Here is an 11,380-nt window from a genome sequence, read left to right on the forward strand (position 1 = left end):
GATTACTTACAGTGTGGAAACAGGCCCTTCGGCCCAACAAGTCCACACCGCCCCGCCGAAATGCAACCCACCCATACCCCTACATTTACCTCTTACCTAACACTACGGGCAATTTAGCATGGCCAATTCACTTGACCTGCACATCTTTGGACTGTGGGAGGAAACCGGAGCACCCGGAGGAAACCCACACAGACGCGGGGAGAACGTGCAAACTCCACATAGTCAGTCGCCTGAGGCGGGAATTGAACCCGGGTCTCTAGCACTGTGAGGCAGCAGTGCTAACCACTGTGCCACCCTTTCCAGAATTTCCTACACCTCTTCCCTACATACCGCAAAGCCATCCATTCTAATTAATTGACTCAGTATTCACATCGGCAACAATGTCCTGTTTATGAAAGCACCTCCCTGAATCTGGGAGGAGAAAGAACACTGGAAGAGTGGCCAATGCTCCTCACCCTTCTCTTGCCTAGCAACTGTAGAAGGGCCTCAGCACAATGAATTGAGACAAATGCTGGTCTGGGAACATAACTGACAGATACTGAATGCTCAGCCCGGCTCTCTCACCACAGATCAGCAACTTCTGCATGGTGAAAGTCAAGTGCATGCAGTGGGGCGTATCCCAGCACCTTGGTCTTGAATGCATGGAGCCCCCTTTCATTCAAATCTGTGCCAGGACACTACTGACCATCTCAGTATCAGCAGCAGGTTTGTGAAGACCAGTGTGGAGACATAACATCTGGACAGGGCTCAGCAGGCCTGGGCTCCAGCCATTCTTCATATCAGACACCGTTGTTCTCTCAGCCACCATCTGCCATATCCATGATATATCACGGCATGCAACCTGAGCTGAACCTAGAATGTCAAGCAGCTGAGGTGATTGTCTCTGAGCAGGTGGAGGGTGAGGCTGTAATACTGTTTCATCTGAATGTATTAACTCTTTCCCCTCAGATGTGGAACTGGAGCAGGCCACCTCCCACTTGTGCTTGTACAGAACACAGAGAATTAGCTCAAAGTCATATTCAATCTGATTTCCCATCACTGTCACTGTCAGGAACACCCAATTTTGTGCACCCAGCTGGAGGCATTGTCAAGTGAATACTTTGAAACTCTAGCACTGCTTTCTACATATAATCATCCTCATTCATTTCTGTTCAGTTCCACACCTTCGTCTTCAGAGGAGGTCAATATTCTAATTTCATGGGCATCATGTCCTAGTAATCACTTCAGTGTGAGCTCCCTTTTCTTATAGGCGGATAGGAAAATAGAGTCATTCCAATTGGTATATAACGGCTTTACAATGGGTAAGTAGCACTCGTACTATCCAGCAAGTAACTTGTACGACATGCATAGCGTAAAGTGACTCACATTCATTCATTCCATAAGCTGCTTGGAGGGCAACATCCTGTTTGACATCCTCAATCGATGTCCATGTATCTACCTTGCACGGCTTTACCTATGTCCTGTGCACACCTGTGCCCATCTTGCCCTCTCCCAACGCCTTCATCGCCTGATGCCTATCAGCCCTCATGGACCCTAGAAACAGCAAAGAGATCGCTTCAAGTCAGGATTGTGTGTAATGTGGGATGGTTGGATCATATGATGGTAGTGTTCCATGTGCCTGCTCTCCTAGCCTCTAGTTGGAAGAGGCAGAGACTGGAAGAACACAGCAAGGAGGTGGAGAAGTCGGTGTTTCAGGTGTAACCCTTCTTCAGGACTGAGGGTGGATGTAGGGGAAGGTACAGATAAAGGGGGTGATGAAGGTGGGGAATAGGTGAAGATGGGTTGAAGGTATGACCCTGGTTAGTTAATAGGAGGAATGAATCCTGTTGGTGTCAGGGAGGAGTGGAAGGGATAGGAAGGGAGTCAAGGAATGGAAAGGAAGGTTATTTGAAATTGAAGAACTCAATGTAGGCTGCCCACGCAGAAGATGAGGTGTTGTCTCTCCAATTTGCAATGTGGTTTTTTGTGCCAATGGAGGAGGCCAAGGATGGTCATGTCAGAAAAGAAGGTTTGGGAGTGTCGGTGGGGAGAGTGGTGCAAGCCATGAACAGTCCTTATGGAAGGCAGAGATGGGTGGGGAGGGGAAGATGTCCTTGGTGGTGGGGTCTAGTTGGAGTCCGCAGAAGTGTTTAAGGATGATTCGTTTGATGTGGAGACTGGTGGGGAGGGAAGTGAGGACAAGGGTGAATCTGTCTTTATTATGTTGGGAGAGGAGGGTTTAGAGCAGTGGAGGTAGTATGGCAGAGGGCTGTGTGGATGACAGAGGGAGGAAAAGCACGTTGTTCTAAATAGGTGGACATCTAGAATGCTCACAATGGAATGTCTCCTCATCCGAGCAGATGCGGTAGAGGCAGAGTATTTGAGAGAATGGGATGGAGTGCTTGCAGGATACTGGATTGCAGGAGGTGTAGTCCAGGTATGTATGGAAGTCTGTGGATTTGTAGTAAACATTCATCTGGAGACTGTCCCCGGAGATGGAACGAGAGGTCAAGAAAGGGGAGGGAGTTGTCCAAGATGGACCAAGTGAATTTGAGGGAGGGCTGGAAGTTCTGAGCAAAGTTGATGAACTGTTCCAGTTCAGCCCAGATGCAGGACGCTGCACCGATGCTATCATTGATGTAGCGGTGGAAGAGTTGGAGCAAGGTGCTGGTGTAGGAACTGAAGAGGAACTGTTTGATATAGCCAAAAAAGAGGCAGAAATAGCCAGGCCCATTCGGGTCCCAAGAATATCTTCCCCTCCCCATCCCTCTCTGCCTTCTGCAAGGACTGTTCCATTTGACAGTCCATGGGTTGCACCACTCTCCCCACTAACACACCCGAATCCCCAGGTACTTCTGCAACCGGAAAAGATACGAAACCTCCCGGCACATCACCCTGCTCATCTCCATCCAGGGCCCAAAACAGAGGTTCCACTGCCTCTCTTCCAACCTAGTTTACTGCATCAGGTGCTCCCTTTGTGGTCTTCTCGACATCGGGGAGAGCAAACTTAAACTTGGTTCACTGATCATCATAGCCGGGCTCATAGGAACTGACCAGTCACTGACCATTTCAGTTCCTCTAACCACTCCCTTTTCAACATGACCATCGTTGGCCTCCTCCAATGGCTCAATGAGCCACACCACAAATTGGAGGAACAACACTTCATCTTCCACCTAGGCAGCCTTCAGCCCAGAGGACTCAACATTGAGTTCCCCAATTTAAAATAACCTCCCTCCCCAGCCCCAACTCCCTGCCCAACCCTCCCCAGCCTTTACCAGCAGCTTCCCCTACACCCACCCCCTTTCCTGAAAAACAGTCACACCCAAAATGTCGACATCTCTACTGCCTGATGCTGCCTGGCTTGCTGTGTTCTTCCAGCCTGTCTCTTTTGCATTCCAGCATCTGCAGTCTTTTGTCTCTAGCTGGAAGAGGACATGAGTTTGGAAAGAGCTGTCAACCAAAGGCAGGCATATCCTCAGTTATCTATGTCCTTCCAAACTTCTCACCTTAAATCTTGCCACTGACTCCTCCCCCATATGAACTTAATTGGTTGGGCGGCACTGTGGCAGGAACCCGGATTCAATTCCCGCCTTGGGCAACTGTCTGTGTGGAGTTTGCACATTCTCCCCGTGTCTGCGTGGGTTTCCTCCAAGTGCTCCGGTTTCTTCCCACAGTCCAAAGATGTGCAGGTCAGGTGAATTGGCCATGCTAAATTGCCCGTTGTGTCAGATGAAGGGGTAAATTTAGGAGAATGGGTCTGGGTGGGTTGCTCTTCGGAGGGTCGGTGTGAACTTGTTGGGCCGAATGGTCTGTTTCCACACTGTAAGTAATCTAATCTAATATAGTTTGTCTTCAAACTCTGGGAAGATCTTTTCCTTTACATTAAAAATAATTTTTAAATACATGCTGTTACTCAGGTGAGAATGTGCATCAAGTAACTGCACACAGAATTTGTGCAGTGGATGTGATAAAATCTTTAACCTTTTCAACAAGAGCACCCTAAGATCTTCTTGTTTTACTCATTCATGCAACTTGGATAGCACTGGCCGGTCCAGTATTTATCGTCCATCCCACGGGTCTGGAATCACATGTCATCGAGTCACAGAGAACGGGCACAGACACGTTGGGTCCAACCAGACCATAATCCCTAACAAAACTAGTCCCACTTGCCTGCCTGCTTATGGCCCATATCTTTCCAAACCTTTCCTATTCATGTACTTATCCAAATGTCTTTTAAATGTTGTAATTGTATTGATAACCATCACTTCTTCAGGAAGTTCATTCCACATGTGAACCGCCCATTTAGGCCAGACAAGATTAGGATGGCAGAATTTTATCCATAAAGGACATTAGCGACCCACAGTGGTTTTTATGAAAATAGTTACATGGTTGCCATGAGACTAACTTCTAATTCCAGAAATTTATTTAATTCAAATTTCATGATCTGCCATGGTCAGATTTGAACACATGCCCCTAAAGCATTAACATGGGGCTATGGATTGCTGGTTCAGTGACATTCTCACTACACCAGTACCTCTTAATTGTTAATCTGCAATTAATTCAGGTTAGTCTCACACATTACAAGATTGGAACCACTCCATTTTAATGGGAATATTAGGCAATGTTATTTCCTGCAATATTGATAGAATACAGAGAATAAATTTAAAACCTTGAAATGTTTAACTTTTCCTCTCTCCCAGTTTTCTTCCACATTTTCAAATGAGGTTTTGTTCATGTTTGTCTAATTAAATAGTTTCTTTGTGTCTGTTCCATCCACTCAGGATCACTTTGTTTTCCATCTCTTATTAATTCATTGCTCAGCTGAAGCAGCTAATGACATGATTGGCAGCTTATTAAAAGAGCTTGTGGGTTAGAGCTGTTTATTTTAGTTATGGTGGCTGTGTGGATAGGGAGCTTCCTGAGCTGCGGGGGGGTCAAGGATAGCTAGTTCAGCAAAGGAGGATTGCTTTTGCAGGAACTTGCTCTACATGGTTTAACTGTCAAAGAGAGTATTCAGGTCCTTCCTCAGTCTGGGAAACCAGTTGAAGGTGTTGGAGCAGATTGTTCCTGGCCAACAGCCGGAGTTGTGCCCTCCTTGTTTTACATTCATGTATTTCACTATATAGGGAAGCTTACAAATCTTCCAATTCCTAGACAAAGTCTGTTAGTACTGAGAGGGATTATGGGACTACTGTATAAAATTCTTGTATCAATGAGGTTATAGTCAAACAGGTTTACTTGACTGTATTTGGTACTATAGTCAAACTGGGTTGACTTGTAAGTATTTGGTACCATAACCTGGTGTTGTGTGCTGTCCAACACCAGCACCTCCACAGTATGAAAGTTAAACTTTGAATTGTAAAATGAAGCAGTGATGGAAGGAAGGGCTGACAATGTCTAATTAATGATCTGACTGGTTAATTATAAAAGCTTTTAATTGACACTAGGGAGTGAAAGTGAATCTAGATTGTGTGCGTACTGAGACAGCAATGAGACAAAACCATGATCAGTCTTAAGTATCTAATAAAACTGACAGTGTGGCTGACAAGAGGGGAGGCCACACTGGATCTGGTACTTGGTAATTATCCAGGCCATGTGTTTAATTTAGTGGTAGGTGAGCACTTTGGAGAGAGATGGGGGAAGGACAATTATAATGTGATTAGGCAAGACTTCGGAGGCATAGAATGGGCTAGCAAAATGCAGGGGATGCGGGCAATCGAATTGTGGAGCTGGTTTAAAGAACGGGTATTGCATGTCCTTGATAGGTATGTCCCTGTCAGACAGGGAGAGTGTGATAACATAAGGGAACTGTGGTTTACTAAAGAAATTGCATTTCTTGTTAAGCAGAATATGGAGGCTTATGTGATGTTGAGGCAAAATCATTCAGGCGAGGCCATGGAGAGTTACAGATTAGCCAGGAAGGATTTAAAGAGCAAGGAGTGGAAATGAGCAGTCATTAGCAGGTGGAATAAAGGAGAGTGCTCGCACTTTCAGTAGGTATGTGTGGAATAAAAGGAAGATTTGAGTAGAAATAGGGTCTGTCAAAGATAGAAGTGGGAAGTTGTGTGTGGACCCTGCAGAGATCGGAGAGGTGCTAAATGAATATTTGTCATCTGTTTTCATTCAGGAAAGGGAGAATATTGTAGAGGAGATGACTGAGATGTAGGCTATTAGAGTAGAAATGATTGAGGTTAGTAAGGAGGACATGTTATCAATTCTCAAAGGAGTGGAAGTAGATAAGTCCCCTGGGCCGGGTGGGATTTATCCAAGGATTCTCTGGGAAGGAAGGGCAGAGCTTTTGGCTTTGATCTTTGAGTCATCAGATTTAGTACCAGAGAACTGGAGGATTGCAAATGTTCAAGAAGGGCAGCAGAGATGACCAAGGTATTATAGACCAGTGAGTCTTATGTCTGTTGTAGAAAAAGATTTGGAAAGGATTATAAGAGATGAGATTTATAATCATCTAGAAAGCAACAATTTGATTTCAGGTAGTCAACATAATTTTGTCAAGGGCAGATCATGTCTCACAAGCCACTGAGTTTTTTGAGAAGATGACCAAGCAGGGCTTTTACCCAAAACATCGATTTTACTGTAACTTGGATGCTGCCTGAACTGTTGTGCTTTTCCAGCACCACTAATCCAGAAGCATGTGGATGAGGGTAGGGCAGTTGAAATGGTGTTCATGGACTTCAGTAAAACCTATGATAAGGTTCCACGTGGTATCCTTTTGGAGAAAATGCGGAGGCATAGGATTGACGGTGATTTATCAGTTTGGATTAGAAACTGGCTTAAGTAAGAAGGTGGTGGTTGATATAAAATATTCAGCCTGGAGTCCAGTTACTGGTTGTGTGCCACAAGGATCTGTTTTGGGACCACTGCTGTTGGTCATTTTTATAAATGACTTCGATGCAAGCTTGGGTGAATAGGTAAGCTTGCAGATGACACTAAAGTCAGTGGGGTGGACTGTGTGGAAGAATATTGAAAGTTGCAAGGGGACTTGGATAAATTGGAGAATTGGGCTAAGAGGTGGTAAATGGAGTTCAATGCGGATAAATGTGAGGTGATTCACATTGGGAAGAATAACAGGAAGGCAGAATACTGGGTCAATGGCAAGATTCTTGGTCGTGTGGATGTGCAGAGAGATCTTGGTGTCCATGTACATAGATCCCTACAAGTTGCCTCCCATGTTGATACCACTGTTAAGAAGCCTTAAAGTGGTTAAATTTTATTGGTAGAGGGATTGAGTTCCGGAGCTGTGATGTCATGCTGTAACTGTACAAAACACTAGTGTGGCCTCACTTGGAATATTGTGTAAAGTTCTGGTCGCCATATTTCAGGAAGGATATGGAAGCATTGGAAAAGTTGCAGAGGAGATTTATAAATGGCACATTCTCCCTGGGACTGTTGGATCTGAAAATTGAATTGAATCAATGAAGTAGTGGACTGGTTCCATAACCCTCCTCCCCTCTCCAAGAATCTCAGGGAGTCCCTCTCCCACTGCAACTCCCAGGTCATTTCCTCTGCCCTGAAGGTCTTGCTTTTTGCTATTCTCCCCACCCCCCCCACCCCCCAACTCATTTATCTCTCCACCCTTCAGGCACTCTGCCTGTATTCCTGATGAAGGGCTTTTGCCCGAAACGTCAATTTTACTGCTCCTTGGATGCTACCTGAACTGCTGTGCTTTTCCAACACCTCTAATCCAGAATCCATCTATTAATCAGTTGATCCTGTTTAAAACACAATTGCAACTACAATGTGATAGAAATGGTCACAATCCCATATCAGTAGTTAAGAGAGATGGGTGTAATGAATTAGAATGTAGAGAAGATAAGGGAGGAAAAAGGGGGAAGAATCACCTGGAGGTAGTGGTGAGGGGAATTTCGTGGAATATTAATGCATAAAATACAGCAAAAACCTCATCCCAATATTCTATATCTTCCTCTGCCAGGAATGGGCAATATAATTGCTGCTACTGTCCTATGAGACGAAGGTCAGTAGAGTGTGGATAGTGACAAAGGATGTTGTAGGTTAACAGAGGGACATAAATAAGCTGCAAGGCTGGCAAATGGAGTTTGCTGCAGAAAAGTGGAGGTGATTCACTTTGGAAGGATTAACAGGAATGCTAATAGTAAGATTCTTGGTATTGTAGATGTGTCCAGGTATATAGATCCTTGAAAATTGCCACCCAGCTGGATAGGGTTGTTAAGAAGGCATATGGTGTGTTAGCTTTTATTGGTAGAGGGGTTGACACTTGGAACCATGAGGTTGTGCTACAGCTGTACAAAACACTGGTATGGCCACATGTGGAGTATTGCGTACAGTTCTGGTCACCGTATTATAGGAAGGCTATGGAAGCTTTGGAAGGGGTTCAGAGGAGACTTATTAGGATGTTGCCTGGTATGGAGGGAAGGTCTTACAAGGAAAACCTGAGGGACTTGAGCCTGTTTTCTTTAGAACGAAGAAGGTTGAGAGGTGAATTAATTGAGACATCTAAGATAATCAGAGGATAATAGGGTGGACAGTGAAGGCCATTTTCCTCTGATGACAATGGCTAACACAAGGGGACATAGCTTTAAATTAAAGGGTGATAGATATAGGACAGATGTCAGAGGTAATTACTTTATTCAGTAGTAGGGGCGTGGAACACACTGCCTGCAACAGTAGTAGACTTGCCAACTTTAAGGGCATTTAAATGGTCCTTGGATAAACATATGGATGCGAATGGAATAGTGTAGGTTAGATTGGCTTCAGATTGGTTTCGCAGGTTGGTGCAGGTTGGTGCAGTAGAGGGCTGAAGGGCCTCTACTGCGCTTTTATGTTTTATGTTAAAGGCTTCAGACTACTGCAAGTATCTCTGTAAATTGAGGCTCCCTGTTATGAATATTGTGTTACAGTTGAATGGATCTCTATTTGTGGAAGCTGTTGTACTAGTTTGAATGTTTAGCTTAATATTGAAGTTGGCTGAACATTCGAAATACCATATAAACAACAAAGTATTTCTGTAGGAGTTTGTGGTGGCTCAGTGGTTAGCACTGTTGCCTCAGTGCCAGGGACCCAGGTTCAATTCCCTCCTTGGGTGACTGTGTGGAGTATGCACATTTTCCCCGTGTCTGTGGGGGTTTCCTCCTGTTCCTCCAGTGTCCAAAAATGTGCAGTTTAGGTGAATTGCTCATGCTAAATTCCCCATAGGCAGTAGTAAATATGAGGAATGGGTCTGGGTGGGTGCCTCTTCAGAGGGCTGGTATGGACTTGTTGGGCCAAAGAGAATCTAATTAACTCTGCTCTTTAGAGTTTTGAAGGGTGAGGGAGAGACAGAGGGAGAGACAGACAGCTGGACTGACTTAGGTCTGGATTAAACTGTGGTGGGGGTTAACTTCAAATTGTGAGTTAACCTCATCAGAATTGTCGCTGGTGAATTCATGAATGGAAAACTTAAAATTTGTGATAACCTCCAGTATTGGTATTTTATCTGTAGGAATCCAAATTCTTTTTAGGCTTAAGATTATTTCGCAAGTTGAAACTTTTTAAATACTTCTTCCCTGTAAAATTTTAGAAGATGCCGTGATATGCTCCCCACATTCCAGAATGCAACATTCTGCTGTTGACTGCCAAAGTTTCCCTTCAATTGTCGGCTGATTACTTTATACCAGGGATGGTGGTTTCTGGATAGTCCAGGCTCCTGTCCGCTGAACAAAAGAGAATATGTAGGTCAAGTAGAATTACTCAACTCATCTTGGCTAGTAGCAACCCAATCAACTAAGAATCTCCAGCATTTTATTAAACTGTTTCCTTCACTTACCCTATGGTCAGCAAGGCCTATAGTTTGTAAAGGAGAAAGTGAGGTCTGCAGATGCTGGAGATCAGAGCTGGAAATGTGTTGCTGGAAAAGCGCAGCAGGTCAGGCAGCATCCAGGGAACAGGAGAATCAACGTTTCGGGCATTCCTGAAGAAGGGCTCATACCCGAAACGTCGATTCTCCTGCTCCTTGGATGCTGCTTGACCTGCTGTGCTTTTCCAGCAACACATTTCCAGCTATAGTTTGTAAACTCGGATTATACAGATGTACAGCATGCAAACAGACCAACCCATCCATGCCGACCAAGTATCCCAACCAAATCTCGTCCCACCTGCCAGCACCTGGTCCATATCCCTCCAAACCCTTCCTATTTATATACCCATCCAAATGTCTCTTAAATGTTGCAATTGTACCAGTCTCCACCAACTCCTCTGGCAGTTCATTCCATACACATACCACCCTCTGTGTGAAAAACGTGTCCCTTAGGTCTCTTTTATATCTTTTCCCTCTCACCCTAAACCTATGCCCTCTAGTTCTAGACTCCCTGACCCCAGGGAAAAGACTTTGCCTGTTTACCCTATTCATGCCCCTCATAATTTTGTAAACCTCTATAAGGTCACTCATCAGCCTCCAGGGGAAACAGTCCCAAAATAGCCCAAGCCTTTTCAATCTCTCCCTATAGCTCAAATCCTCCAACCCTGGCAACGTCCTTGTAAATCTTTTCTGAAACCTTTCAAGTTTCACAACATCTTTCTGATAGGAAGGAGACCAGAATTCCACACAATATTCCAACAGTGGCCTAACCAATGTCCTGTACAGCTACAACATGACCTCCCAACTCTTGTACTCAGTACTCTGACCAATAAAGGAAAGCATACTTCACTAACCTATCTACCTGCGACTCCACTTTCAAGGAGCTATGAATCTGCACTTGTTGTTTCTGCAGAGGCAATAATTATTTCAACCTCCTATTTGAAATCTGGAATAACCCTTGTCAGTGTTATTTCAGTCTGAATTACTTGCTGATGAGACCTGGTTCACTATGAGAGGTGGTTTATTATTGTTGAAATACCTGAGATATATGTACATTGTTCTATGAAACCTGTCTATTTGCAGAGTAACCTTGCAGTTATATAGGTTCTTTTAAATTACGATACTGTCTCTCTAGTTAAAATCTGCATTGGAAACTCAAGATGTGAAAGAGGTTTATGCTACTCGGTTACAGCAGCCAAACTGAGGCTGACTACCAGCTTGGAGAAAGTGAGGACTGCAGATGCTGGAGATCAGAGCTGAAAAATGTGTTGCTGAAAAGCGCAGCAGGTCAGGAAGCATCCAAGGGACTGGAGAATCGACGCTTCGGGTATAAGCCCTTCTTCAGAAATGAGGAGGGTGTGCCAAGCAGGCTAAGGTAAAAGGTAGGGAGGAGGAACTTGGGGGAGGGGCGTTGGGAATGCGATAGATGGAAGGAGGTTAAGGTGAGGGTGATAGGCTGGAGAGGGGGTGGGCTGAGAGGTCGGTGGTGGGAGGGTTCCTAGGCGGAAGATGAGGCGCTCTTCCTCCAGGCGTCGTGTTGCCATGGTCTGGCGATGGAGGAGGCCCAGGACC

This window comes from Chiloscyllium plagiosum, chromosome 33, assembly GCF_004010195.1.
Source record: "Chiloscyllium plagiosum isolate BGI_BamShark_2017 chromosome 33, ASM401019v2, whole genome shotgun sequence".
NCBI classification, from domain to species: Eukaryota; Metazoa; Chordata; class Chondrichthyes; order Orectolobiformes; family Hemiscylliidae; genus Chiloscyllium; species Chiloscyllium plagiosum.